Genomic DNA, 15,394 nt, shown 5'->3' on the forward strand with positions numbered 1-15,394 from the left:
TACAACTCTCTATTGGTGGATGGTCATCTCTCATACTTAGAAGGAATGGAGAGGTATTAGGGTCATAGACTTAGAACTGGAGGGGACTTCAGAGGCCATCTCATTCAATTCCCTCATTTTATAGGTGAAAAAAAATCAAGGCCAAGAAAATTGAAGTGATTTATCCAGAGGAATTGAGAAAAAGAATGGAGATTTAAATCCAGACTCCTTGTTTCCCACTCCAAGGCCCTCTCCGTTGTACTGATTTACCTATTTGTCTCGAGATACCTTATACCAAGTCTATTACTTTATCTTGTCCTCTCCTGACTTCTCCAAGTCAAATCAATAAGCATTTATTTTACCTACTATGTGCCACACACATAGAAGATAAAAGAGGCAAAAGATAGTCCCTGCCTTCAAGGAATTTACAATCTGATGGGAGAGACAACAAAAAAGCTATCTACAGGATAAATGATGATGATGATGTTGCTTATCCTTTGATCATGAAGAAAAGAAGCATGACATCAGAGACGTGATGCCATGAGAAGCACATGAATTGGATTTGAGTGAAGCGATGCTATGCTAAGTCATCAGCCTCATGTGCTCATCTGGGTTCAGTGGCCAGATATGAATCAGGATGACTGAAGATGGCCCCAGATGCATTGTAATCAGGGTTAAATGACTTGCCCAAGGTCACACAGCTAGTAAGTATCAAGTGTCTGAGATCACATCTGAACTCAGATCCTTTTGACTCCAAGCCTTGTGTTTTTATCCACTGTATCACTTAAGTGACGGCATGAGAATTTAGATGAATTGGGAAAGGTTCCTGTAAAAAATTGGATTTTTAAAAGTTTTGTCACCAATTCTATATAAAACAATTTTAACATTTTTTTCAAATTTTGAGTTCTAAATTCTCTCATTCCCTACTCTCCCCACTTCATTGAGAAGGCAAGAAACTTGATATAAGTTATAAGTGTATACTCATGCAAAATACATTTCCATCTAAGTAATGCTGTGAAAAAAAAACACAACCCCTCCAAAACCAGAAAGACAGTCATGAAAAGTATGTTTCAATCTACATCAACTCCACTAGTTCTTTCTCTGTAGATAAACAGCACCTTTTATCCTAAGTCCTTCAGAATTGTCTTAGATCAGTATATTGCTGACAATAGCCAAGTTATTCACAGTTGATCTTCATACAATATTACTATTATTATTGTATACAATGTTCTCCTGGTCCTCCTCAATACCACTTTGCCATCATTTCATCTAAGTCCCAGTTTTTCTGAGAGCATCCTGCTTGTCATTTCTTACAGCACAATTTTATTCCATCACAATCATATATAACAACCTGTTCACCAAATCCCCAATTGATGGGCATCCCTTCATTTTTCTTTTTTTTCAAAGCAAAGACCTTTGATAGTACAATAACAAAAGTAGGAACAAAAATAGTACAATAACAAAAGTAGAAACAAAACATTTTCTGCATAAACTTGGGTCATCCTTTCCAATAAATGTACCATAAGTAGAAAGAATAAGAGGGGTTCATGGGGAACAGCTTATTGAGTAGCTGATTCCTCTGACATTAGAAGGTTACTGTATTCTTCTGTCACTCTCTAAAATTCAGTTCCCTCTTCCTTAAGGGTATGATTTCTGTCTCATCACATTCAATTTGGATCAATGTATACCATGAAAACAATGTAAAGACTGACAAATTGCCTTCTGTGGGGTGGGGGTGGGGTGGAGGGAAGGAAGAAAGAATAGGGGAAAATTGTAAAACTCAAAATAAATAAAATCTTTCTTTGAAATTCAGTTCCCTCTTTTTTTTTGTCAGTTGTTAGACTTTATTTTAAAATTTTCCAATTACATGCAAAGATAATTTTCAACATTCATCCTTTTGCAAGCTTTTGAGATCCACATTTTCTACCACTCTCCCTTCCTTCCTTGCCGCCTCCATATGGTGGTGAATAAACTTCTACAGGTTGTATATGAACAATTGTGTTTAACAAATTTACATATTAGTCATGATGTGAAAGAGGAATTAGAAATAAGTAGAAAAAGCCATCAGAAGGAAAGAAAAAACAAAAAAGTTTTTAAAAGTGAATATATGTTTTGCTCTGCATTCATATTTTATAACTCCTTTTTTAGATGAGGATGGCATATTCCATAACTGGTCTCTCAGGATTGTCTTTGATCACTAAACTGTTGAGGATCTATGCTCATCATATTTGATCATCTCACAGTGCTGCTGTTAATGTGTTCAGTGTTGTCTTAGTTCTATTTACCTCACTCAGAAACAATTCATGTAAGTCTTTCTAGGCTCTTCTAAAGTCTACCTGCTTATGATTTCTTATAGAACAATAGTACCATATATCATATACCATAACTTATTCAAATACCATAGCTTATTCAGCCATTCACTAATTGATTGGCATCCCTTTGATTTCTAATTCTTTGTCACTACAAAAAAAAGAGCATCTATAAACATTTTTAGACATGTAGGCCCTTTTTTCTTTTTTATGACCTCTTTGAGATACAGACCTAGTAGTGGTATTGCTGGATTAAAAGCTTTGCATAGTCTTTTTTGTGCTAATATTGCATTTTCTTTTTTTCTTTATTAAAGATTTTATTTATTTTGAGTTTTACAATTTTTCCCCTAATTTTACTTCCCTCCCCCACCCCCACAGAAGGCAATTTGTCAGTCTTTACATTGTTTCCATTGTATACATTGATCCAAATTGAATGTGATGAGAGAGAAATCATATTCTTAAGGAAGAAACATAAAGTATAAGAGATAGCAAAATCAGACAATAAGATATCAGGTTTTTTTTTTCTAAATTTAAGATAATAGTCCTTGTACTTTGTTCAAACTCCACAGCTCCTGATCTGGATACTGATGGCACCCTCCTTTGCAGACAGCCCAAAATTGTTCCTGATTGTTGCACTGATGGAATGAGCAAGTCCTTCAAGGTTGAACATCACTCCCATGTTGCTGTTAGGGGGTATGGTGTTTTTCTGGTTCTGCTCATCTCACTCAGCATCAGTTCATGCAAATCCCTCCAAGCTTCCCTGAATTCCCATCCCTCCTGGTTTCTAATAGAACAATAGTGTTCCATGACATACATATACCACAGTTTGCTAAGCCATTCCCCAATTGAAGGACTTTTACTGGATTTCCAATTCTTTGCCACCACAAACAGGGCTGCTATGAATATTTTTGTACAAGTGATGTTTTTACCCTTTTTCATCATCTCTTCAGGGTATAGACCCAGTAGTGTTATTGCTGGATCAAAGCACATTTTTGTCCTTTGTGCATAGTTCCAAATTTCTCTCCAGAAAGGCTGGATGAGTTCATAGCTCCACTAACAATGTAATAGTGTCCCAGATTTCCCATGACCCTTCCAACAATGATCATTATCCTTTCTGGTCATATTAGTCAGTCTAAGAGGTGTGAGGTAGTACCTCAGAGAAGCTTTAATTTGCTATGCATAGTCTTATTGCTTTTTGGGCATAGTTCCAAATCACTCTCTAGAAAGGTTGGATCAGTTCCAGCAGCAGTACCTTAGTATTCCGGTTTTCCCACAGCCATTCCAACATTGATCATTTTATTTGTATGTTATTTTAGACAATCTGTTAGGTGGTACCTCAGAGTCATTTTAATTTGTATTTTCCTAATTAATAATGATTTGGAATATTTTTTCATATGATTAGTAGTTTTAACTTCTTTATCTGAAAACTGTTCATATTCTTTAATCACTTATCAATTGGGGTATGACTTGAATTCTTATAAATTTGACTCAGTTCTCTAGGTATTTTAGAACTGAGTTCTTTATCAGAAACACTATCTGTGAACATTTATTTTCCAGTTTTCTATATTCCTTCTAATCTTGGTTGTACTGGTTTTGCAAAACGTTTTAAATTTAATGTAGTCAAAATTATCCATTTTGGCAATGTATAATATTCTCTATCACTTGTTTTGTCATAAACTTTTCTCCATGGATCTGACAGAAAGTCTATTCCTTCTTTTAATAAACTATCACCCTTAAATCCTGTACCCATTATGATTTTTATCTTGGTATAAGATGTGAGATGCCAAGTGCTTAGTTATTGCCATACTATTTTCCAGCTTTCTCAGCTGTTTTTGTCAGACAGTGAATTCTTATCCCAGAAGTTGGAGTCTTTGCCTTTCCTCATTTTTCAATTCTTTGACTTTTGATTTTGAAAAGTTATATCAAAAGTTGCTATAAATATTTTTGTAATTATAAGTCCTTTTCTTATTTTAAATCTCTTTGGGAAATAGAATTAGAAGTGATATTGCTTGGGCCAAGAGTATGTATACATGGTTTTATAACCCTTTGGGCATGGTTCCAAATTGCTCTCCAGAATGATTGAATCAATATACAGTTTCACCAAGAGTGCATTAGTGTCTCAATTTTCCCACATCCCCTCCAATATTTGTCATTTTTTTCTTGTCATATTAGTCAACCTGTTTGATGTAGGGTGGTACCTCATTGTTGTTTTAATTTACATTTCTATAATCAATATGATTTAGAGCAATTTTTCATTTGATTATAGGTAGCTTTGATGTCTTTACCAGAAAACTGCCTATTCATCTCCTTTGACCAAAAAAATGAGATTTCAATTGAGACTTAGAAAGGCAAGGAAACCAATAGGCAGAGATGAGGAGGACATGGGGGATAAACAGAAAATGTAGGGAGCTGAGAGATGTGTATTTTGTACAAGTAGAATTAAGAAGAACAAAGAGTTCATGGAGGGAAGGAAAGATTAAGAAACCTGGAAAGGTAGGAAGAGTTCAGCTTGGACTTTAAATGGCAAATAGAAGATATTATATTAAATCCTGGGAGTAAAAGGGAATGGTTGGTGTTTATTGAGTAATAGGGAGAGATGATGGAATTGAACTTTAGGATAATCACTTAGGATAATCTACCTATATGACCCTGGTCAAGTCATTTAAGTCTGTTTGTCTCAGTTTCCTCATCTGTAAAATGAGGTGAAAAGGAAAAAGCAAAGCATTCCAGTGTCTTTGCCAAGAAAAGCCTAAGTAGCAGTCATGAAAGTTAAAGTGACTGAAAACAACTCAACAACATCAAAAAGTGTGATAGAATGAGGATGTTGGTGTCAAGATTGCTCTCACTTTCTCCCTGCAATTTAATCAAGAAATGCTGCATTAATAAAAGCTTTGTTGAAGACTAGAGAGCAGAGAGAGGAGAAATATAGATAATATACTATTTCTTTGACTTTCAGTTCAAGATGTTAATAGCTAGGAGAGAGGAAGCTGTCTAGAAGACATAGATTTGGAGCTGAAATAGACTTTAGAAGCAACTGAGTCAGGCCTTTCCCCCATTTTGACCTTTAAATTATTTGCCCAGGGTCACACAATTAATAAGGGTCTGAGGGAGGATCTGAACCCAGGTGTTTTAGACTCTAAATTTCAACTACTCTCTACTCTGCCAGAATGCCTCTCAGGCTGTTCATTACAGAGCAATAAACAGCTATTTGGAAAGTCTCCATACTGTACTTTATTATCTTTTTTTATCTTGTAGCAAATGTACCCAGACTATAATGTGTACATGTTTTTCTTTTAAGTCATGAGAAACCAGAAAGGTGATGAGACTTAAGGGGGATTGAGACATAGGCTAGCCTTCTTAAGCTATTTTTGGAGATGTTCCCAGAGCTTTAACTTTTGTGTGGAGATGAGAAACTAAATGAAATTATAATAAAATATGAATTATTTCATGTGAATTATAATGGGAGTCCAGTGCAGGTGCAGAGAGAGACTCAAATTGTATCTCCAGATGGAGGGTTCTGGATTGCTGCTAGGAGACTTATGATGATGATTTGTAAAGAAAGTACCTTAGGGAGATTGAATCATGCACGGTCATTCTCTAACTGGTTCCATTTGACTACCCACGTGGTAGTCAAGGAAAGGGAACCCTTTTCTATTAGCTGCATAATCAGAACTGTTAGCCTTTTCAAAATATGCCTGAATCAGCTTTGGTCATCTTTTTGCCTCTTTTTCTTGAGTTCCACTCTAATCGGTCATCCATAATAGGAGGTGAAGGGGAAGGCAAAGGGAATAAGCTTCTAATATGTGCAGTCACTATCCCAAGCACTTTTAAAAACATTACTTAATTTAATAAGAGAAACTTTGTTTAAAAGGAAGAGTTGAGACACTTTCTTCTCCCACTGAAGCCACATGGCTTCAAGAAACAGGGTCTTCTTGTCCTTTTTTATTTATTCTTTCCCATTCTATAGGAAAGAAATGGAGTCTCTGATCTTTGCTGAGAGTGAGACACAGGAATTCAGGCTAGTTTGGTAGCTGGGTAGTATCATCATCCTAAGGAACCAGGAGTACTCTTTGATCTTCCAGAATGACCTTCAGGACACCAGCCCAATGAAAGGATTCATTTGAAAGTAGTGCTACATTTGGACAAAGATCTGATAGATTAATAATTATATAGGAACTAGGTTAAATTTGGAACCTACTCCCCCAGAGACCAAGGTTAGAGTAGGAGAAAGTATGTCCTGATGATATTGGGAGGAATGTTTGTAGGTTTATTTTTGCTGTGTCTGTGTCATAAATACTACTTTGTTAAAGTCACCCAGTGTTAAAAGTGATTAAATGGAACTGGAATGCTAGACTATGGTCTCTTAAAAATGGTGAGGCTTTCAAAGGGCCATAAAACTGCAAACCTTTGACTTAGCAATGCCTTTGCTAAGTCTGTATCCCAAAAGTGATTAAAAAAACAAAAATGGAAAAGAAACTACACGTACAAAAGTATTTATAGCAGCTCTTTTCTGGTGGCAAAAAATTGGAATTTGAGGAGATAGCCATCAATTGAGCAATAACTGAACAAATTATTTTATGTGATTATGATGGAATATTAGCTATAAGAAATGAAGAGCAGGATGCTCTCAAAAACTGGTAAAGACTTACATGAGCTGATGCAAAGTGAAATGTATTGAATACAAAGTAACAGCAATAATATAATATGATCAGCTGTGAATGACTTAACTATTCTCAGTAATTCAATGAACATTTAAGACAACTTTGAAGGATTTATGATGGAAAATGCTATCTATCCCCAGAGAAAGAACTGATGGTGTCTGAAGCATGCTTTTTTTTTATTTTATTGTTCTTGAAAGTTTTTTTTAAGAGGAAGATCTATGTTTTCTTTCACAATGTACTACTATTGAAATGCTTTGCATGACTACAAATGCAAAACCTATATTGAATTGCTTACCTTCTCAATGAGGGGGATTGAAGGAGGAAGGAAGGGAGAGAATTTGGAACTCAATGTTTTAAAAATGAATGTTAAAACTTTTAAAACCTAACTAGGAAAAAATAAAATATCAAATAATTTTTTAAATGGTGGGACTCAAACTGATAGCAAAGGAAAGAGATACTTTACAAACCCCTAAAGGCACCTGAAAACTCAAAATGGGAGATGTAGCAAGTCTGATCCTAAGAAAATGGACCAGAGTGTATACATAAGCAGAATGATTCTTTTAGATTTTTAAATCCTTAGACTGAGCCTAGAGGAGTTTGGACCAAGGTGATGAGAGTATTCAGTAAAGATAAATCCTAAGTAACCTAAACTATCTACTTCCTTTTGTTATTGTTGTTCAATCATGTTCAACTCTTCAAGCCCCCTTGTAGGATTTTCTTGGTAAAGATACAGGAATAATTTGGCAATTTTCTTGTCCTGCTCATTTTACAGATGAGGAAACTGGAAAACAGAGTGACACAGCTAATAAGTTATGAAGTTAGATGAAAATCAGTTTTCCTGACTTTAGGTTCAGCATTCCATCTACTATGCCACCTCGCTGCCCCCATCTACTTCCTTTACTTACCATTATAGTTGGGATCAAAAACTTTATCTCCTTTTTTTAAAAAAAATTATTTATTTATTTTTATTGTTTTGTATTTTATTTAATTTCCTCCCAGTTACATGAAAAACATGTATCTTTTTTTAAGAATTCGCAGACAAAAGTTTTTACCAATTTTTTTAGCAAGATTTTGAGTTTTATATTTTTCTCCTCCCCGCCTTGACAGAAAGCAATCTGCCATAGGTTCTACATTTATAACCATGCTAAACAATAGATCCATAGTGATCATGTTTTAAGAGAAGAATCAAATCCAAATGGATAAAAATAAAACATTATAAAAATGACATAATACAAAAGACAACTTTTAAAAAATTAAACATGATAAGGTTTTAGTCTTCTTTTAAACTCCACAGTTTCTTCTCTGGATACAGACGATATTTTCCATCATAAGTCTTTTAAAATTGTCTTAGATTATTGTGCTGCTGAAATGAATAAGTCCATCATAGTTGATCATCACCCCATGTTGTTGTTTGTGTGTATAATGTCCTTCTGGTTCTAAGCATTTCAATACATATCAATTCACGCAAGTTTCTGTATCAATTCATGCAAATAAAACCTTCATCTCCTAAAGGATCCTACATCTTCATCAATTTTATATGGAGTTTCCTTAATTTTTTATCCAGGTCCCAAACATTTTAGAATCTACTAAGATCTAAGTTTGATAGTTAAAACCATGCCAAGCTTTTTGGGATACTCTATTAACCACCTATACTGCCATGTACAGATGACTTAGGTTATATGAATTAACTTTTCTTGGATCATCTCAGGTGAAGATATTTTCCCAAGACTTTGCTTTTCCCAAGGGCTTCTTTGGACCATTCTCTGCCCTAGATCTTTTGGGTTAGATAATTAGAAACAACACATCAGAAACCTGGGCTGTGGAAATTTCAGCATTGCCACCCCTTAAGAGATTGCAATCTTTGGCTGACACAAATCTGTGTGGGCTCCAGCTCTTTTGTCACCCCGAGGGTTGGGTTTTTTTTTTCAATTGTCTTCCTGATCCCAAGCCCACTCCTTCTTCCTGTCCTCTCAGAGTTCTATCCTTCAGGCAGTGACTGGATCAAACAAAGGCTGCTAAATTTAGCTTGTGCTAGAAGAGATTCTACTTTTCATTTAAGCCCTTTTGAAAAATGCTCATAGGTGCTGCTTCCTCATTGGATCCCAGATGACTACTGCATTAACAATATTCTTATCAAGGACCATCATATACACCCCCTTATTTCCTTTAACACCGCCCTCACCCTGGTGCAGGTCCTCATCTTCTGACCTGGACTATTTCAAAGACCTCCTGGTTGGTCACCCTGCCTCAAGTCTCTCACTACACCAACCAACCCATCCTTCATTCAGGTGTCGAATTGGTCTTTCTAAAAGTTCAGGCAGGTGTGATGAGGTCATCCTTCTCCTCCCCCATTCAATAAATTTCAAGATCAAACATAAACTCCTTTGCTTACCTAACTGCTTACAACTCACTCCCCATCTACATATACTCTGTAATTCAGGTACACTGGTCTCTCTGCTGTCCCGCCCTCAAGAGCCCCATCTTCTGAGTGCCTGCATTTTTAACAGCTGTCCTGCCTCTGTGGATTAATCCCAATTTATCTTGTATCTATCTAGTCTATATATAATTGTTTGCAGGCTGTCTCCCCATCAGAGAACAAGTTCCTTGAGACCAGAGACTGGTTTTTGCCCTCACTTAACACAATGCCTAATAGATAGTAGGCAGTTGAAAAATATTTTTTGACTGGCTAATTGACAATCCACTTAGAAAAGAGAATCCACAAATGCTTTAAGTTGTCAACTGCTGCCCAGTCTGGACTCTCTTCCCTTTTCAAAGGAACTGTCTGCTTCAGGGTGGCCTCTCCTAATTTTTCCATCACAAAAGACACATACAATGGAGCAGCAGTAAAAGCGCAAGAATGAGTCTTCCTGGCTAGTTCCCACTAACCAAGCTTGGCCAGCGTCTGATCCTGTGGCCCTTTAACTAAGTGAGGCAATATCCGAGGTGGGTCTGCCCCTGCTTGTGAAGCCTCAGGGCAGCCCCTGTAACATGAGCAGCCCCTGCTTGCTGTGACACTCTCCAGCTGGTCATACCCTGGGAGCCTGGCGGTATGTTCCTATGCCCTCCAACAACTTGCATCAATAGCTCCAGGGGGAGTCTTTCCTGAAGTGTGGGTGGAAATGGAACACCTGGGACCTTTAGGGGGTTCAGAAAGGGATGGGGCAACCAGATCAATTACCTCCACCGAATGGAGCCAACACAAAGGTTTAGTGTCATCAATAAAGAGACCTCTAGGACCAACTGGTCCCACCTCTTCATTTAACCCATGAGGAAATAGATGCCCAGAGAGGTTAGATACCTTGTTGCAAGTCTCATAGTTAAGTATCAGGAGATGGGACTGGAACCTAGGTTATTTGTACAAGACCATTTTGTATTCCAGAGTTACTATGTCATTATTAATGGGCTTTTTTTGTTTCTTTGATTTTGCATAGCAATGGAGTTAAGTGACTTGCCCAAGATCACAGAGCTAAACAGGTATTAAGTGTCTATGGATAAATTTGAACTCAAGTCCTTCTGACTCCAGGGCAGTTCGATTTATCCTCTGAGCCACCTAGCTGCCCCACTGATGTGCTTTTTAAGAGCTTAGATTCCTTACTTCTATGTATCAAACACAGCCATTGTAGGCTATAACATTTATATCTATATGAATGAATAAAATCTGTACCCCAATCTGTTCTCCCAACCTGACTCTCTTGCTGGGTGATCAGCAAGTCAGCACACTGAAATATCTACATTCAATTCTATTCAATTCAATAAGCACTTATTAAGCACCTACTGTGTATTGTCTTTTGACTCCAACAGTGTTGCCATTTTGGTCTCTTCTAGGACAGAGGAAGACAACTAACCATCCAACCAACTGTATACTAACTGCTGTGCTGGTACAGATGACACAACAATAAAAGTCTGCAAGGAGTTTAAATTTTATTGAGGTTGGAGAATATAATATGGACACAGGAAAGCAAAAATATGGGAAAGCCCCCCAGGATTTCTCCAGGGTTCAGTTATTGTGCTCATTACCATGCCTCAAAGATTTTCTTGGATCAATTCTTTTCTCTATTACAAACAATTTTCTCCAAATGGTTCTGACTCATATTTCATTCTCTGGCAGTAATCAGTGCCTTTTATTTTTCTTAAATATCCAAGCTAAATGCTGTCATTAGCTGAAAAAGATACTGCTACTTATCACGCAATTTATTTGCTCCCTGCAACTCCATTGGGTGCTCCTAAATACAATGATTAGGTAGTAACTTGTCCAAAAAGATAAAACACTGGGCTAGGAATCAGGAAGAATCATCTTCCTTAAGTTATTTCTTAGCTATGTGACCCTGGGCAAGTCACTTAACCATGTTTGTCTCGGTAAATGTGTAAAATGAGCTGGAAAAAGAATGGTAAACTACTCCCTTATTTTTGCCAAGAATCCCCAAATGGGGTCATAAAGAATCAGACTGGAATGAAAAATAGCTCAACATCAACAATTAAAGTGATATCTAAATCAAGACAAAAATATAGCTAAGAGAGAGACATTGTAGAGAGGCATAATCATAGAACTGGCAAATTCTATATTTGACTTTATATTGATTATAAATTCTTTAAAACTGGTTATAGAAAGGGTGAAGGGAAGGGAGGAATCAAAGATAACTATGATTTTTAGTTTGGTGACAGGGAGGATTGTTTCTCCATCAACAGAATAGGAAACCTGGAAGAAAGATCACATGAATGGTAGTTTGGAATAAATTGAAATTGAGTTTCATTGGGACTCACAAGTGTCCAATAAGCAGTTGAGTACATGGGCCTGAAGTTCAGGGGACTTTATCAGAGCTCAGTATGTAAAAGTTATAATTGAAATTAGGAAAGTAAATGAGACCATCAAGGGAAAGACTGTAAAAAGGAAAAGAAGGCTGAGAACAAAGCCTTAGGGGACAGTCACACTTAGGGGGTGGAAGAAGATAAATCAGCAGAGGAAATTAAGAAAGGGTGGTAGGAAAGATGGAAGGAAAAATAAGGAGGAAGCAGTGTCAGGGAACCTGAGAAAGACATGAATTTCAAGAATGAGGGACAAGGCTTCCAGACAAGATGGCAGAGTGAGAGTTGAAGGAAGCGGAGATTCCTGAAATCCCTTTTGGAAAACAGTAAAATACAGACCAAAGAAAAGGAAAACCACTAAAAACAAGGGAAGTCCTTTCCTCCTCCCCCACTTCCCACCCTACACATAATAAAATAAATGAATGAAGAAAGCAAAAGTGCTGACAAGATGAAAGACTACTGAGGAGCTGAAGAGGTGTAGGCTAATAAAATTGACTGGCTACCTGGTGATGACCTTTTCTTGGTCTATAGCAACTCACGAATCAAAGAAAAAATGAAAAAGGGCCCTTAGTCCTTTATGACTCTCTTGTGTGGTGATGGTGGTAGCATGGTAGTAAATGGGAGAGTACTAAGAAGTTCACATTTTTAAGACTTCAATTTGACTATTAATACTCTAAAAGTTGAGATCCTTGTCCAATTACCAAAAAGGGGATATATTACTAGAGGAGCAGAATCATATTGTTCTTGGCATTCTTTTAAAACCAGAAGAAAGAAAGAAGTATCAACTAAATGGAAGAATAGTATCCAGGTATATATAAGACAAATGCAAAAACATCTATATTAAAATATGTTATAATATGAATCAATATAACTGCAAGATACCACCTTCACAAGACTACAGTGGCAAAACAAAATTTTTATGATAAAATCCAATATTGGTGAGCTTATCTATTAGTGTAAACATTTTGGAGATCAATCTGTCAATTTACAATGAATTAAACTACTGAGCTTATCTTTTGACTTTGCGATTAGATTGGTAGGAAATTATCCTAAAATTCACAAAAAGGTAAAAGTAAGATTGTAGCTGCTTTATTTGCATAACAAAAAAACTTTTAAAAAAAACCTCTAAAGATCATAAAAAAGGGGAAAAGACACACATATACAAAAATATTTATAGCAACTCTTTTTATAGTGAAGAATTGGATATGCCTATCAGTTGGAGAACAGCCGAACAAATTATGGGATATGAATGTGATGGAGTACTATTGTTCCATAAGAAATCATGGAAAGGGGTGGCTAGGTGGCATAATGGATAAAGCACCAGCCTTGGAGTCAGGAGTACCTGGGTTCAAATCTGGTCTCAGACACTTAATAATTACCTAGCTGTGTCACCTTGGGCAAGCCACTTAACCCCATTTGCCTTGCAAAAACCTAAAAAAAAAATCATGGAAAGATGGATATAAGAAAAGCCTGGCAAGGCTTGCATGAACTGATGCTGAGTGAAGTGAGCAGAACTAGGAGAACATTATACACATAAACAGTAACATTGTACAATGATCAACTATGATGGACTAAACTTCTTTGAGCAATACAGTGATCAAAGACAATTCTAAAAGACTTGTGTTGGAAAAATATCACATCCAGAGAAAAAAATTATGTTTTTTGAATGTAGACCAAAGCATACACTTTTCACTTTTTAAAACTTGTTTCATGTTCCCCCCCCCTTAGTTCTGATTCTTCTTTCACAGCATGATTAGTATATTAAACATGACTGTATATGTGAAACCTAAATCAGATTCCTCACTATTCTGGGGAGCGGGGAAAGGAAGGGAAGTAGGTAGAAAAATGTGGAATTCAAAAGCTTACAAAAAGATGAATGTTGAAAACTATCTTTGCATGTAATTGAAAAAATAACATTCAAACAAAAGGATTTAAAAAATCTCTGAATAAGTTATGTTAGAATATTATAGTACTATAATTATATTAAGAATACTGGGGGAAAAAGAATACTGAGAAATATGGAAATTCAGAGTGATACAAAGCAAGATCATCAGCTTTATAAGGGTATACACATTGACTACATTGGGAGGCAACTATTCCAAGAAGTAACCAAAAAGCTCTTTCTGAAATAGAACATTGGTGTGGCAACTAACTGTATGACCCTGGGCAAATAATTTAATCTCTGCCTGCCTCAGTTTCCTCAGCTATAAAATGGATATAATTGGAATTATATCCTAGAGGCCCAACAACCTTCAAAGATCCTATCTCTCAAATGGTTCTTGCCACTGGTTTGATTTCATCAAGGGATAGTGGGAAGTTCTGGCTGTCACTGGAAGGAGAATGTTGTTGGGCCTTTCCAACTCTCCCCAGAGGTGCTTCTGAAAAAATACCTCCTCTTTTGTATTTGAGGATATCATTTAGATTGCCTGGCATGACATCTTTTACCAGCAACACAGGCATTTCAATTTACATCATTAAAATTTTCTCATTGGCAGCTCTTCACACCAATGAAATCATAGGTTCAGATAAAAGAAAATCATTACAAGCATTAATTGAGCAGCTGTGCTATAAAAAAGTGAGTTAATTGGATAATGTCCCTGCTATCTAAGGTTTATCAGACCAGCAATAATGGTATGCATATTGATATTCCAGACATCCATTAAGAAAATATCTAAATTAAATCAGGTAACCATTTCTATAACTTAGAAGCAGAAAGGTAAGGCCACACACAGAGGAACACACAGAGAGATTAAAGACCCAGAAAAAAATAGACTCAAGAATAAGGGTACAGGTTCTTCCACAACATGATTATAAACACTAATTCCAGTCATCAACATAGCTAGCATTTATATAGCATTTTAAGATTATCAAAGTATTTTATAAACATTATATCATTATATGTTAAATACTCTTATTTAACAACTCTGGAAAATAGGTGTTATATCCATTTTATAGCTGAGGAAACTGAGGCAGGGAGAGATTTAATTATTTGCCCAGGGTCACACAGTTAGTAAGTGTCTGAGGATAGATTTTAAACTCAAGTCTTCCTAGTCCAATGCTCTATCCCCTGAGCCACCTAACTCCCTCACAGTATTAAATTTTGGTTGATAGTTATAATTTGGCCATGTGATATACAAAGAACATAGAGTAGAAAGAGTACTGGAGTTGGAGTCATGATCATATCTGAGTTTGAATTCTACCTCTGGTTACCCATGTGACCATGGACAAGTCACTTAATCTCTCTGGACTTTAAGTAAAATAAGAATAATGAATGGTCATTGTGAAAATCAAATGAAATAACTTATGTAAAGTAGTTTGTTAACCTTAAAGCACTTTTTTTCATTTTAAAAAATAATTTTATTTTTTTCAATAAACAAAAATCTATTTTATCTCCCATTAACTCCTTCTCCCATTAAAAAAATTCTTATATATGGATAGTCAAGTATCATAAATTCCTACATTGGTCCTGTCCAAAAAAATGCATTTTTAATGCTGGTATCCTGTACAACCCCTCTCTCTTAGGAGGTGGGTAGCATGCTTCATTATCGGTGCTGAGCATGTATTATTTATCATTAATACCAAATCCACCACTAACTTAGGTATCACTTCATCTTTCCATTTCAGAAGACCTGTTAACATGAA

This window comes from Macrotis lagotis, chromosome 2 (genome assembly GCF_037893015.1).
Source record: "Macrotis lagotis isolate mMagLag1 chromosome 2, bilby.v1.9.chrom.fasta, whole genome shotgun sequence".
NCBI lineage: Eukaryota > Metazoa > Chordata > Mammalia > Peramelemorphia > Peramelidae > Macrotis > Macrotis lagotis.